Below are 16,121 nucleotides of genomic sequence, written 5' to 3'. Positions count from 1 at the left end.
AAAAAGGGAAGGAAGGAAGGAGGGAGGGAAGAAGAGAGGGAAGTAGTGAAAACAAACGGGTGAGGTACAAGGACACCTGGGCCGCCAGGGCCTCGTTCACAAACCACTCAGCCTTGATAGGATTCACCAGCTGCCATGGATATACACCAGTCGTTCACTCTCTCCCTCCCTCTCATTCTCTCTCTCTCTCTCTCTCTCTCTCTCTCTCTCTCTCTCTCTCTCTCTCTCTCTCTCTCTCTCTCTCTCTCTCTCCCGCCCTTACTCTCCCTCACACTCGCTTTCTGTCTGTCACTCAATTTCGTCTCTCTTTCTCTGTCTCTGTGTACCCTCCCTCCCTCTCTTTCTTCCTGTCTGTAGCCCAGAGCGGTGATGGATAGACATGTGCTGGCATGCAGAAGAACCTATTTGGACTGGTGTGTCAGCCCATCTTTATCAAATGTTGTACAGGTGTATTCTCTTGTTATGCTTCATTACTCTGGAACGGCGTGCCTGAAATGTTTGACTGCTCGGTCTTCTTCTCACATCCCTCTGCCTCACCACTCCCTCTCTCTCTCTCTCTCTCTCTCTCTCTCTCTCTCTCTCTCTCTCTCTCTCTCTCTCTGTGCTCCTCCTCGCTTCCCCCGGTCTCATTTAGCTGCTGTGGTTCCCTATGTGTGAGCTATGCTGGAGCTACGTTGCCCTCTCTCCGTGGTTAGGGGAACATGGCACTGCCTGGGGGACAGATATTGATTCCACTGCCTGGCTAACAATGCTAACAATGCCCCGCCCCCAAACAGCTGCCATGCCACTCTGTCATTGGCTGCTGATCAATGTAGGCCCTGCCAATCAGAACTCCTGAGAGGGCCTTGTTCCCTGACAATGACCTCAGGATGACACACAACAGAGAGACATGTCAGGGCATATTGTAGGACAAATATGTGTCAAATATGTGTCACCTTACAAGACAGATTCAATGACCATTCCACATATAACCGATCAAGTGAGCTAGGTATTTCTTTTTTTACCATGTGTCGGTAGTTCCAAGATTGTAGAATGTTGCATATATTATTTTTCACCCAAGATTGAACCTTTGGTCACCTTTTATGAAGTGTGTCAGAAAACTACTCTGTGTCTGTCCAGTTTCATTTGACAGTATATCTGGGCTGCACACCTTGACTGCAAAGCCCCAGTGTGTATGTGTGGATGAATGTATGAAGCCAGAGGAAGTGGAGATCAATAGTAAATCCTCTTGAGCTGGTGGATATTTCTCCAGATAGGAGGGGAGTAGAGGGGATGGTCTTAACCAATCAATGGGGAGTACAGACACACATCCCTTGGACTTGATGGAAGTTTGGACTGGTATGAGATATGACTCAGGCCGGTGCTATACACCATCTGGAGTAAGTAAGAGTGTAGACAATAACTTAAATATAGAATAAACAAACATAAAACAAATGTACACATGTGTCACTGTAGCCTACTCTACATGGGTCATCACATACTGTGGATTGAGTCATCGTTTTTTCAGCCTCTATTAAAGACATACACCGGAATGTCTTTGGCAACTAGTAAGTATTTTTAAAACCTCCCGCTTTGGGATGGATGTGTCAATGTTTAGTTCATACATGTATAATCTATGAGAAGAATGATTGTGTTACCTCAATTAGCCACAAAATCCCGAGTTTGAAAGTGAATGTTTACTGGAAGCTGTGAAGTGCCATTTTCCTTACATTTTCCTCACGTGGGCCAGTCCTCCAGCAACTCGAGTTCCAGTCAATTAGCTTCCCTACAGGACTCCAATAGGACTGGTTCCAAAATCGGATATTATTGTTCTATTGGATTCTTGTAACGGAATCCCATAGTAGTCCAATGCGTTTCTTTTCCATTTTGGCGACCTCCAAATCAAAAAGCATCACTCCAAAATGTAGCTGGTTGTCCTCTAATGAGTAATGTAACAATATTTCCAGTTTCCATGTGGTTTTTGAGTTGTCCCTAGTCAAAAAAAGAACAATCCTATTAGAAACTCTTGGAACCTATCCTATGTGATTGTATCATAGGATTTTGATCTATAGGAGTGGTTCACTCTTTTTTCCTTTTTTGGGGGGGGGGGTCCTTGTATGGAATCCTACAGGATCCTATAGGTTAGAATCCTGTAGGAGTCCAATAGAACTGGTTCCAAAATCTGATAGGGTTTTTCTTATAGGATTCTTGTATTGGAATCCTTTAGGATCCTATAGGACACAATCCTATAAGTTAGAAACCCATAGGAGTCCAGCAGGACTGGTTCCAAAGTCTGAAAACATGGTAAGATGGCACCGGAGAAGAAGGCAGACGTTTTACGTGCCGCCAACTGATTGTGTTTTGTGTTTGCGTTGTTTGTAGCTTTTTTTTTTTAAATTTATTTTGTACATAATGTTGCTGCTACCGTCTATTATGACCGAAAAGAACTTCTGGACATCAGGACTGCGATTACTCACCACCGACTGGCAGAATCCTTTTTTTCCTTTAACGAGTCTGACCAGACAGACACGAACAATATACTGCTTTCTCGGGAACAGGCCTAGATCACCGTAATTTGCGTGAAGAGGAGGAGGAGAAAAAGAGTCCGGAGGGCGGGCTGCCTTCTGAGAATTCGTAGGCCATCGAATAAACCCCCACTTCCTTCCATTCCGCTAGCAAACGTGCAATCACTGGACAATAAAATAGATGACCTACGCAGAATATTAAACTACAAACGGGACATTCAAAACTATAATATTTGATGTTTCACGGAGACTAGGCTGAACGACGACACTATCAACATATAGCTGGCTGGTTATATGCTGCACCGGCAGGTAAGACAAGAGGCGGCGGACTATGTATTTTTGTTAACAACAGCTGGTGCACGATATCTAAGGAAGTCTCGAGCTATTGATCGCCTGAGGTAGAATATCTTATGATAAACTGTAGACCACACTACCTACCTAGAGAGCTTTCATCTGTATTTTTTGTAGCTGTTCACATACCACCACAGTCAGGGGCTGGCACTAAGACAGCATTGAAAACACTCTGGACAACCTTTACTCTCCCTCCATTTGGCAAATTTGACCATAATTATATCCTCCTGATTCCTGCTTACAAGCAAAAATTAAAGCAGGAAGCAACAGTGACTAGATCAATAAAATTGTGGTCAGATGAGGCAGATGTTAAGCTACAGGACTGTTTTGCTAGCACAGACTGGAATATGTACCGGGATTCCTCCGATGGCATTGAGGAGTACACCACTTCAGTCATTGGCTTCATCAATAAGTGCATCGAGGACGTCGTCCCCACAGTGACTGTACATACATACCCCAACCAGAAGCCATGGATTACAGGAAACATCCGCACTGAGCTAAAGGCTAGAGCTGTCGCTTTCAAGGAGCAGGACTCTAACACGGAAGCTTATAAGAAATCCCGCTATGCCCTCCGACGAACCATCAAACAGGCAAAGAATCAATACAGGACTAAGATCGAATCGTACAACACCGGCTCTGACGCTCGTCTGTTGTTGTCACGACTTCCACCGAAGTCGGCTCCTCTCCTTGTTCGGGTGGCGTTTGGCGATCGACGTCACCGGCTTTCTAGCCATCGCCGCTCCATTTTTCATATATACATTTGTCTTGTCTTGTTTTCATACACACCTGGTTTTCATTTCCTCAATCAATCTAATTGTATTTAACCCTCTGTTTCTCATCATGTTTTGTGTGTAATTGTTTTCATGTCAAGCGATGTTCTTTAGCGCTGTACTTTATTGTTCCGTTTTTTTGAGCGTGTTTGTTTTGTTGTGCTCACGGTTTGGAACAATAATAAAGTGTGCTTTATTTATCATACTCTGCTCTCCTGTACCTGACTTCGACTTTATACACACCTTCACAGTTGTGGCAGGGCTTGCAAACTATTCCGGTCTACAAGGGGAAGCACAGTCGAGAGCTGCCCAGTGACACGAGCCTACTAGATGAGCTAAACTAATTCTATACTCGCTTCGAAGCAAATAACACTGAAACATGCACAAGAGCACCAGCTGTTCTGGAAGACTGTGTGATCACGCTCTCTGCAGCCGATGTGAGTAAGACCATTAAACAGGTCAACATTCAAAAGGCCGCAGGGCCAGACGGATTACAAGGGAGCATGTGAGCATGAGCTCTGACCAACTGGCATGTGTCTTCACTGACATTTTTAACCTCTTCGTGACCAAGTCTGTAATATCTACATGTTTCAAGCGAACCACCACAGTCCCTGTGCCTAAGAATGCAAAGGTAACCTGCCTAAATGTAACCAATCTCAATCACACTCCACACTGCCCTTTCCCACCTGGACAAAAGGAACACCTATGTGAGAATGCTGTTCATTGACTACAGCTCAGCATGCAACACTATAGCACCCACAAAGCTCATCACTAAGCTAAGGACCCTGGGACTAAACACCTCCATCTGCAACTGGATCCTGGACTTCCTGATGGGCCAGCCCCAGGTGGTAAGAGTAGGCAACAACACATCTGCCACGCTGATCGTCAACACTGGGGCCCCTCAGGGGTGCGTGATTAGTCCCCTCTTGTACTCCCTGTTCACCCACGACTGCGTGGCCAAGCACGACTCCAACACCAACATTAAGTTTGCTGATGACACAACAGTGGTAGGCCTGATCACCGACAATGATGAGACAGCCTATAGGTAGGAGGTCAGAGACCTGGCCGTGTGGTGCCAGGACAACAAACTCTCCCTCAATGTGAGCAAGACAAAGGAGATGATCATGGACTACAGGAAAAGCAGGGCCGAACAGCGGGTCGAGAGTTTCACGACAACACCTTTTCCCCCTCAGTGATATATTGGGCCGTACACATTACCCTCTGTAGGACCTTAAGGTCGGACGCCAAGCAGTTGCTATACCAGGCGGTTATGCAACCGGTCAGGATGCTCTCGATGGTGCAGCTGTAGAACTGTTTGAGGATCTGGGGACACATGCCAAATCTTTTCAGTCTCCTGTGGCCAAGCTTCCTGCCATCCAGGACCTATATATTAGGCAGTGTCATAAGAAGGTCCAAAAAATTGTCGAAGACTCCAGTCACCCAAGTCATAGACTGTTCTCTCTGCTACAGCACGGCACGCGGTACCAGAGCACCAAGTCTAGGTCCAAAAGGCTCCTTAACAACTTCAACTCCATGGTATAAGACTGCTGAACAATTAATCAAATGGCCACCCGGACTATTTACATTGACCCCCCGCCCCCCCTCTGTTCATAGTCACTTTACCCTTACCTACATGTACAAATTACCTCAACTTACCTGTACCCCATGCACACTGACTCGGTACCGGAACCCCCTGTCTATAGCCTCGTTATTGTTATGTAATTTTATTGTGTTATAATTTTTTTTTTAACTTTAGTTATTTAGTAAATATTGAACTGCATTGTTGATTAAGGGCTTGTAAGTAAGCATTTCACGGTAAGGTCTACTACACCTGTTGTATTCGGCGCATGTGACAAATAACATTGATATGATTTGATTTTGACTAGGGTTCAGCCCCTTGCCATCTGTGACTGCTAGTAAGATGCACACACAGCAGAGCAAGGGAGAGAGAGCAATGACTTGTGCACATACAGTGCATTTGGAAAGGATTCACACCCTTTCCCCTTTTCCTAAATTTTGTTACGTTACAGCCTTATTCTAAAATGGATTAAATAAAATACAATCCTCAACAATCTACACACGATACCACATAATGACAAAGTAACTGTTTTTTAGAAATGTTTGCTAATTGAACAATAAAACAGAAATACCTTATTTACATAAGTATTCAGACCATTTGCTATGAGACTCGAAATTGAGCTCAGGTGCATCCTGTTTCCATTGATCATCCTTGATATGTTTCTACAACGTGATTGGAGTCCACCTGGACATGATTTGGAAAAGCACACACCTGTCTATATAAGGTCCCACAGTAGACAGTGCAGAGCAAAAACCAAGCTATGAGGTCAAAGGAATTGTCCGTAGAGCACCGAGACAGGATTGTGTCGAGGCACAGATCTGGGCAATCGGGGGAGAAGGGCCTTGGTCAGGGAGGTGACCAAGGACCCGATGGTCACTCTGACAGAGCTCCAGAGTTCCTCTGTGGAGATGGGAGAACCTTTCAGAAGGACAACCATCTCTGCAGCACTCCACCATGCAGGCCTTTATGGTAGAGTGGCCAGACGAAAGCCACTCCTCAGTAAAAGGCACATGACAGCCCGCTTGGAGTTAGCCCGAAAGGCTCCTAAATGACTCTCAGACCATGAGAGACAAGATTCTCTGGTCTGATGAAAACAAGATTGAACTCTTTGGCCTGACTGCCAAGCATCACGTCTGGAGGAATCCTGGCACCATCCCTATGGTGAAGCATGGTGGTGGCAGCATCATGCTGTGGGGATGTTGTTCAGCGGCAGGGACAGGGAGACTAGTCAGGATCGAGGAAAAGATTAATGGAGCACAGAGAGATCCTTGATGAAACCTGCTTCTGAGAACTCAGGAACTCAGACTGGGTCGAAGGTTCACCTTCCAACAGGACAACGATCCTAAGCACACAGCCAAGACAATGCAGGAATGGCTTCGGAACAAGTCTCTGAATGTCCTTGAGTGGCCCAGCCAGAGCCCGGACTTGAAGCGATCGAAAATATCTGGAGAGATGTTAAAAAGCTGTGTGGCAACGCTCCCCATCGAACCTGACAGACCTTGAGAGAATCTGCAGAGACGAACGGGAGAAACTCCCCAAATACAGGTGTGCCAAGCTTGTAGCATCATACCCAAGAAGACTCGAGGCTGTAATCACTGCCAAATGTTCTTCAACAAAGTACTGAGTAAAAGGTCTGAATACTTATGTAAATGTAATATTTCTGTATTTCTTTTAACATTTGCAAACATTTGTTAACCTGTTTTTGCTTTGTCATTATGGGGTATATTGTGTAGATTGATGAGGGAAAATAACAATTTAATCAATTTCAGAATAAGGCTGTAACGTAACAAAATGTGAAATAAGTCGAAGGGTCTGAATACTTTCAGATGCACTGTATTTGACGTAGTAAGCAAGACCTCCCTGGGAGAATCTCAATTTAATTTCCTTGACTCCTTGCGTCCACTCTCCTCGCCTCCTTCTCAAAACTCATTGGAGGAGAAGGTCAGAGGGGAGGGACCTCTAACTTTTTTATCCAATAGGTTTTGAGAAGGAAGCGAGGAGAGGATGTGAGGAGTCTGGGAAATGGAATTGAGATTCTCCCACTTTTATGTTCCTATTTCGCTCCATTTGGATCTGTATGTATGGTAACGTCATGGGCAGTGCCTTTTCAAAGGAGCCAGAATGGCCCTATAATCTATGACAGAAGGGGGCACTATGGGATTCAAAGCGAAAACATAGCAGCCATAACTTTCTGGGTTAATTATGTTTGGAGTAAATGTCAGTGCACCCCAGACGTCTGGGACTCAACGGCCTCCTCGTAATACCAGCTTTTGTCATTCTATCAAACAAAATCACATTTGGACCAAAATATTTAGAGAACGAGCATGTTGGGGATTCGCTCCATGCTGTGCAGTAAATTAGCAGAGAAATGTAAACTAGGAACTCCTTTATGACATGTGCGGTAAACATGCTGTAAATTGGATTGTCAATGGTTGAATCCTTTTTCATGGTTGATATGTTCTAGAAATGAGTGTAGGGTGTTTAAAGGGAGTGGTTGAGTTGATGGTTGTGGTAGAAGAGTTTCTGAATCGAAGTGAAACAAAAAGGATGGTCCGTGCATCTGTGATAATTATGATTACGCTCTGTTTTGCGTAATCACCATGAAGATAAAAAAAAGCGGAAGAATAAGGACAGAGCTTTATCAAAATGACGTGATCTTCAAGGGAGAACGTTATCAACATATCTGTTTCACATCCAGATTTCCTTTTCATGTTTAGCACATTTAACCTTCTTTGTCTGTTTCTCAAATGAAATTGCAGTGGGAAAAAACAGACTCGTGTTAGCATGAAAAGATGGCTATTTTCTGGAACAAATAGCAGTCCTTGAACTCGACATCATTACAGGGAACGCCATCATTTCCTTTTATTAGGATGACTGTGTGCAGACACACATTGCAGTTGTAAGGTGTAGCAGCAGCAGCATCAACAGCAGCAGGAGACTCATTTAAAACCTCCCTAATCTACAAGATTATAGCTGTAGCATTTAGAGAGTTTAGACTGACTCCCTCTCTCTGAAAATGCCTGTTAGGAGGTTTTGTCATTCAGCTATGAGAACAATATTTTTAGACTATACATGTTGCAAAAAAATATATGATTTTCCCCCAATTTCCCGCAGAATCTAGCTATTTGGTAACAACACCTGAGACATGTCCTGTTCTATCATAAAGTCCGAAAATGGCCTTGCTATTTTGTAATGTGTATCGGCCTACTGTATGGAGAGAATATATCTATGCTCATGGTCCATGGGCAGGAGTCTGAAAGACTATTGTAGGAAGAACGGACATGGACATAAAATCCTCACAAGGTGCTTTGTAATAAAAAATAACAATGTTATGAAACGCAGTGAAACATAGAGAAAGGGCCGGGAAATATCCATCAAATGAACACGTCAGTGGTTTGATTGTAATCTCTCCGGCCCTGCCGCGGCTCTCTCTGCCACACAGAGAAGCAGGCGAACGCGATTTATCAATGCAAACCTAATAGCATCAATATGAATCTAACTAAAAATCAATATTTCATTACCAAATTGTTAGCGAGAACGAAGAAAAATGGCCACCGTCAGTGCGTTCTCCAGCGTAGGAGCATCTGGAGTTCAATGTGACAAGATGAGCGATGCGTGACTCGGGGCTCCAGGAAGGACACCACGAGGACAGGACTCAGTCTGTGCACACTTTGAACTCTCTTTTTCTCTCTTCCTCCTCCCTCTCTCTCTATCTTTCTCTCTCTATACCTCCTCCTCTCTCTCTGCCCCTTTCTGTTTCTCGCTCTCCCACAGTTTCAGTTATCACATTATTCTCTGACAATTTCATTGTTTTCAATGCAATTTTCCATCCTTTCATATCTCACTTTCTCGCCATTTCCTCTGTCAATCTGTGTGTGTGTGTCAGTTTGGTTTCAGTCTAGGACCACACTGTTTTTTCTTCACTTAATTAATGGAAAACTCAAACATGGAGGCACTCAATCTCCCACCACCTATTTCAATTATTTTTTCTCCTTTGAAGACAAGTCAGTAGATTTGTATAAAAATCTCTCCCTCTCTCTCTCTCCCAGTAGATATTTCTCCCAAGGCTCATCATGCTTTCCCCTAAGCAGCTCAGCATGGCTTCCTCGGTAATGAGAGAGAGATGGGTTGCTGTGGTGAGGATATACTGTATATACCTGGACTAGATCACACCTCCCACAGACCTTCACTTTATTTGTATTCGCTGTGTATTTATTAGCAGGAGTTGTGATTGTGGCACTTTTTCAGGTAAGTAATGATGTACCCCTCTTGCTTGTGCAGCAGCCCCCATTCGCAATTAAGAACAAACACTTTTCCCCCTTCTCTGCATCATTAAACACTCAAGCTCCCAGTTACCTTTTCCTTTTTTCTCCACCCGCTCAACCAGACATAAAACACAGTAGATGTAAACTCGGGCTACTCCAATTTGTATGATATGCTACGTTTCATATGGTATATATTAATTTATGATCCATCTCGTATGATATGTTACGAATTACAATTCCTATGATATGTTACGAATTGCAATTCGTGCAATATATTACACATTTGCAAAATATGTAATATGTTACGAATTCCAATTTGTTGTAGCTAATGTTAGCTAGGTGGCTAACGTTAATGTTAGCTAGGTGGCTAATATTAGCTCGGCTAGGGGTTAGGGGTTAAGGTTAGGGTTAAGGGAAGGGTTAGCTAACATGCTAAGTAGGTGCAAAGTAGTTTAAAAGTAGTAAGTAGTTGCTAATTAGCTAAAATGCTAAAGTTGTCTGGGATGAGATTCAAACACGCAACCGGAGCATGTTATACGCCCACCCATCCACCAGGTCCACAGGTCCACTCCTCAGAATGAAAAGGAGAAGGGGTGATTGTAAAACGTATCATTACGGTGACAAAACAGCACACCACACAATGACTCCATCCTTTGATGATGTTTCGGGGAGAAGGGATTCCTCCTGTAATTTATGACTAGTGAGATAAGCATGCTGAGAAGTGTTTTGTGTGCTTCGAACCGCAATGAAGGATATCATACATGGGGAGAAGAGAACCGCTAATACGAATGCTAATATCACTTGTGACATACAGCAAATCAACCCTGTGTGTGAAACATATGCTGCTCTGGATAAAATGTGCCTGTTTCCTTTGCTTGAAGACGAACCCGTGATGTTCTTTTATTGATATTTACTTATTCCCGAGCGTAAGTGTGGGAACGAACGAGGGTGGGGGAAATGTTCTCACACAAACACATTGTACGTGACAAAACGCTACACCCTCTACTCGTGTCAGGTACACCTTTTCACAGTTCCCAACACAAAGCAGATAAAAAGTTTGTCTCCGTATTCAGCGGAAGCAAAAAACGGGTCTGGAAAATGAGGCTAACAAGACTTCAGTTTTCTCGTGATGAATCAATTAGACCAGGTAATGCATAATACATAGGTAATCCTGTGTTGGATGGAGTGATAGATAATACATATCATTCATTATTTATTTAATGACATTAACTTGGTTGGGGGTTTTGGAGCCAGGAGTCCAGTTTTAAAGAGCATGATGAGAATAGCATTTATCTGGTTGATTCTGTTCAATACGACCGGTACACTGCCAATTACAAAAATATGGGAGAATTGGTATAAAAATGCACTTTCGAGATATAATGTACGTCAAATAACTACTGCCTGCGGAGAACAGGCAATCTTATCCAATTCATGTATAGTGAAAATGTCTGGGGCGCTCATCTGTGGGTCTACTTGAAAAGGGTGAAATATCTTTATCATCCGGCTAGCATGTTCCCCACCTACTATGTTCTGGTCGTAACTCTTTTTTCCACTTGACACCCTCATCAGGTTGGGTGATCAGACCATAGAAATCTCCATAGCTACTCAGTAAAAATATTATGGCCCAAATCTGGCCCACATCTACAAGGTTACTGCTTTCCACTTGGTCCAATTACCACTTTTGGTTCACTATACAGGTCATTCAGACCTCTTGACTTATTCTAAAATGGATTAAATCGTTTTTTCCCCTCATCAATCTACACACAATACCCCATAATGACAAAGCAAAAATAGGTTTTTAGAAACAATATTTTTTTTCTGAAATATAGCATTTACATAAGTATTCAGACTCTTTACTCAGTACCTTGTTGAAGCGATTACAGCCTCGAGTCTTCTTGGCACTATTGTATTTGGGGAGTTTCTTCTATTCTTCTCTGCAGATCCTCTCAAGCTCTGTCAGGTTGGATGGGGAGTGTAGCTGCACAGCTATTTTCAGGTCTCTCCAGAGATGTTCGATCGGGTTCAAGTCTGGACTCTGGCTGAACCACTCAAGGACATTCAGAGACTTGTCCCGAAGCCACTCCTGCGTTGTCTTGGCTATGTGTTTAGGGTCGTTGTCCTGTTGAAAGGTAAACCTTTACCCCAGTCTGAGGTCCTGAGCACTCTGGAGCAGGTTTTCATCAAGGATCTCTCTGTACTTTGCTCCATTCATCTTCCCTCGATCCTGACTAGTCTTCCAGTCCCTACCACTGAAGAACATCCCCACAGCAGGATGCTACCACCACCATGCTTCACCGTAGAGATGGTGCCAGGTCTCCTCCAGACGTGATGCTTGGCATTCAGGCCAAGGAGTTCAATCTTGGTTTCATCAGACCACAGAATCTTGTTTCTCATAGTCTGAGAGTCTTTAGGTGCCTGTTGGCAAACTCCAAGCGGGCTGTATTTGTATTTGTCACATGCGCCGAATACAACAGGTATTAGACCTTACAGTGAAATGTTTACTTACAAGCCCTTAACCAACAATGCAGTTTTAATAAAATACCTACAAAAAAGTAAGAGATAAGAATAACAAATAATTAAAGAGCAGCAGTAAATAACAATAGCAGGGCTATATACAGAGGGTACCGGTACAGAGTCAATGTGCGGGGCCACCGGTGTCGAGGTAATGGCAGGAAGCTAGGCCCGGTGATGTGCTGGGCCGTACGCATTACCCTCTGTAGTGCCACGCGGTCAGAGGCCGAGCAGTTGCCATACCAGGCAGTGATGCAACCCGCCAGGATGCTCTCGATGGTGCAGCTGTTAAACCTTTTGAGGATCTGAGGACCCATGCCAAATCTTTTCCGTCTCCTGAGAGGGAATAGGTTTTGTCGTGCCCTCTTCACGACTGTCTTGGTGTGCTTGGACCATGTTAGTTTGTTGGTGATATGGATGCCAAGGAACTTGAAGCTTTCACCCTGCTCCACTACAGCCCCGTCGATGAGAATGGGGGCATGCTCGGCCCTCTTTTTCCTGTAGTCCACAATCATATCCTTTGTCTTGATCACTTTGAGGGAGAGGTTGTCGTCCTTGCACCACACGATCAGGTCTCTGACCTCCTCCCTATAGACTGTCTCATTGTTGTCGGTGATCAGGCCTACCACTGTTGTGTAATCAGCAAACGTAATGATGGTGTTCGAGTCGTGCCTGGCCGTGCAGTCTTGAGTGAAGAGGAAGTACAGGAGGAACTGAGCATGCACCCATGAGGGGTCCCCGTGTTGAGGATCAGCATGGCGGATGTGTTGTTACCTACCCTTACCACCTGGGGGCGGCCCATCAGGAGGTCTAGGATTCAGTTGCAGAGTGTGTAGTCCCAGGGTCCTTAGCGTAATGATGAACTTTGAGGGCACAATGGTGTTGAACGCTGAGCTGTAGTCAATGAATAGCATTCTCACATAGGTGTTCCTTTGTCCAGGTGTGAAAGGACATTGTTGAGTGCAATAGAGATTGCATCATCTGTGGATCTGTTGGGGTGGTATGCAAATTGGAGTGGGTCTAGGGTTTCTGGGATAATGGTGTTGATGTGAGCCATGACCAGCCTTTCAAAGCATTTCATGGCTAAAGACGTGAGTGCTACAGGTCGGTAGTCATTTAGGCAGGTTACCTTAGTGTTCTTGGGCACAGGGAAAATGGTGGTCTACTTGAAACATGTTGGTATTACAGTCTCAGACAGGGAGAGGTTGAAAATGTCAGTGAAGACACTTGCCAGTTGGTCAGCGCATGCTCGGAGTACACGTCCTGGTAATCCGTCTGGCCCTTCGGCCTTGTGAATTTTGACCTGTTTAAAGGTCTTACTCACATCGGCTGCGGAGAGTGTGATCACACAGTAGCACGAAACAGCTGATGCTCTCACATATGTTTCAGTGTTACTTGCCTCGAAGCAAGCATAGAAGTTATTTAGCTCGTCTGGTATGCTCGTGTCACTGGGCAGCTCTCGGCTGTGCTTCCCTTTGTAGTCTGTAATAGTTTGCAAGCCCTGCCACACCTACGTGCGTCGGAACCGGTGTAGTACGATTCGATCTTAGTCCTGTATAGATGCTTTGCCTGTTTGATGGTTCGTCGGAGGGCATTACGGGATTTCTTATAAGCTTCCGGGTTAGAGTCCCACTCCTTGAAAGCAGCAGCTCTACCATTTAGCTCAGTGCGAATGTTGCCGGTAATCCATGACTTCTGGTTGGGGTATGTACGCACAGTCACTGTGGGGAAGACGTCATTGATGCACTTATTGATGTAGCCAATGACTGATGTACTGCTCAATGCCATCGGATGAATCCCAGAACATATTCAAATCTGTGCAAGTAAAACAGTCCTGCAGCTTAGCATCTGCTTCATCTGACCACTTTTTTATAGACCGAGTCCCTGGTGCTTCCTGCTTTCATTTTTGCTTGTAAGCAGTAATCACAAGGATAGAATTATGATCAGATTTGCCAAATGGAGGGCGAGGGAGAGCTTTGTACGTGTCTCTGTGTGTGGAGTAAAGGTGGTCTAGAGTTGTTTTCCCTCTGGTTGCACATTTCACAAGCTGATAGAAATGAGGTAAAACTGATTTAAGTTTCCCTGCATTAAAGTCCCCGGCCACTAGGAGCGCCGCTTCTGGATGAGCGTTTTCCTGTTTGCTTATGGCAGTATACAGCTCTTTGAGTGCGGGTTTAGTGCCAGCATCGGTCTGTGGTGGTATGTAGACATCTTTGAAAAATACAGATGAAAACTCTCCAGGTAGATAGTGTGGTCTACAGCTTATCATGAGATACTCTATCTCAGGCGAGCAAAACATTGAGACTTCCTTAGATATCGTGCACCAGCTGTATGCATAGGTATGGGGTTAAATAATTAACAGAAATACTTACAAATCCTTTATGACTGATACTCTACTAAACTGTTCTCTACTAAACTGTTCTCTACTAAAATCTATGCAACATGGAAGCAGTGTAACCTCACTGGACACAGAACATCTAATTGAGTCATTCCACTAGCAGCAGTATCCCCAGCCCCTTTTCTCATTTTATTTCCCATGTAACCGATTTACAGGTTTTAATCAGGCGTACGGCAAGAGACCAATTAATCGTGGAATAAATTAGCGAACATAGTCAGGAGCTGAACACTCAACAATGGAAATACCGGCTCAGATCTGGGGACTGATGGCGGATGGTGTGACATGGGCAATGTACTGTATGTACTGTACGTGACAGGAGGGTCCTTCAAATCAAATGGTATTGGTCACATACACATATTTAGCAGATGTTATTGCGGGTGTAGCGAAATGCTTGTGTTCCTAGCTCCATTAGTGCAATAATATCTAACAAGTCACAACAATACACAGAGATCTAAAAGTAAAAGATGATCCGTACAAAGATCCATACATAGGCGTTGATCGGTGAAAAGTAAAGACAATTTGGCTTGATTGAAATCCTGGCTCTTTTACATGGGTACGATAAATCAAACGACCTCCTACTGTATGTGAAAGACAGAAATCATGTTCCTTTTCAAGTAATCTTAGAACGATTCATATTTTGGTGTTTAGTTGCTTCCTCTCGTTTTAACAATATTCAAACAAATCCGTGTCTTTATTGGCATTTCCCAGTTTCAAGACAGAGCTGTCAACCACCATATCAGCATAAAATGAATTTTAAAATCTCACCATTTACCTGCGGTGTCCAACCAGTCAAGCACTGGTGTGCCTATACACTTTAGGGCTCGAGGGGGTTGGGGGTCTCTTGGGTTTTTATCACCAGCACATCCGAAGGGTCTTGGGGAAAAAGGCAGGCCGTTTGATGGGCGAGGCAGAATTTAGCATACACTAAGGCAGTATGACTAATGTGGGGAATGGGCCATTTCCATAGTCGAGAGAGGAGAGGCAGACTGCGGTCCCTCCCAAAGGTATGTTTGCCTGACGAAGGGATCTGTCGGCTGGCTGTCCTCAGGGCTCTCTCTCTCTCTCTCTCCATTTCCATGCTCCATTTTAGATCAAGGCCTTTCTAATATTTCCACATTATCCTAGAAGGCAATCTGAGATTGGAATTTGATACACTTTGAGGGACACAACGCTGTACGTATATAGCCATCCCCACCCCCATGTAAATTGTTTGTGCTTTATTGTTACAAGTCAACTAAACAATTCAATAAATATGAATATATGTCATTATTAAGTAACTGTATTTCAAGACTGTATAATTTGTATGGTTTAGTCACGTCATACTATGTTGATTGATATTTTTTTCTCAATGGTGTCAACCTATAGCAAGCCTATTAAAGGGATAGTTCAGCTAAATGACATGCATAGATATTTGTATCCTGAAACCTTGAAAGCAGTCACTCCTTGTCCATAGTCTCCTTTCAAGGTAAAGGAAACAAATCAGTAGTTGGAAACAAAAATTTGTTCCATAATTCTTTGCGTTCCGTTCCACTCTTCCGACCAGCAAAATAAAGTTCTGAGCCGCTTCAAACCCCCAAAAGTAACGGTTTATATCGTTCCTTTCTGTTCCTTTTTAAACCTCGGAAATCTGCTTTTTTTTTTTTTTACATTTTGCCCGACATTAATTTACTTCACCAATCCGTGCAATAGAGCAACTTGCTATGGAGCGGGCAAGCTATTTACGCACATTGGACAGGCAAGTGT

This window comes from Salvelinus alpinus, chromosome 4 (assembly GCF_045679555.1).
Source record: "Salvelinus alpinus chromosome 4, SLU_Salpinus.1, whole genome shotgun sequence".
NCBI lineage: Eukaryota > Metazoa > Chordata > Actinopteri > Salmoniformes > Salmonidae > Salvelinus > Salvelinus alpinus.
The sequence above is the reverse complement of the archived record's forward strand: the minus strand, read 5'-3'. Positions refer to the sequence as shown.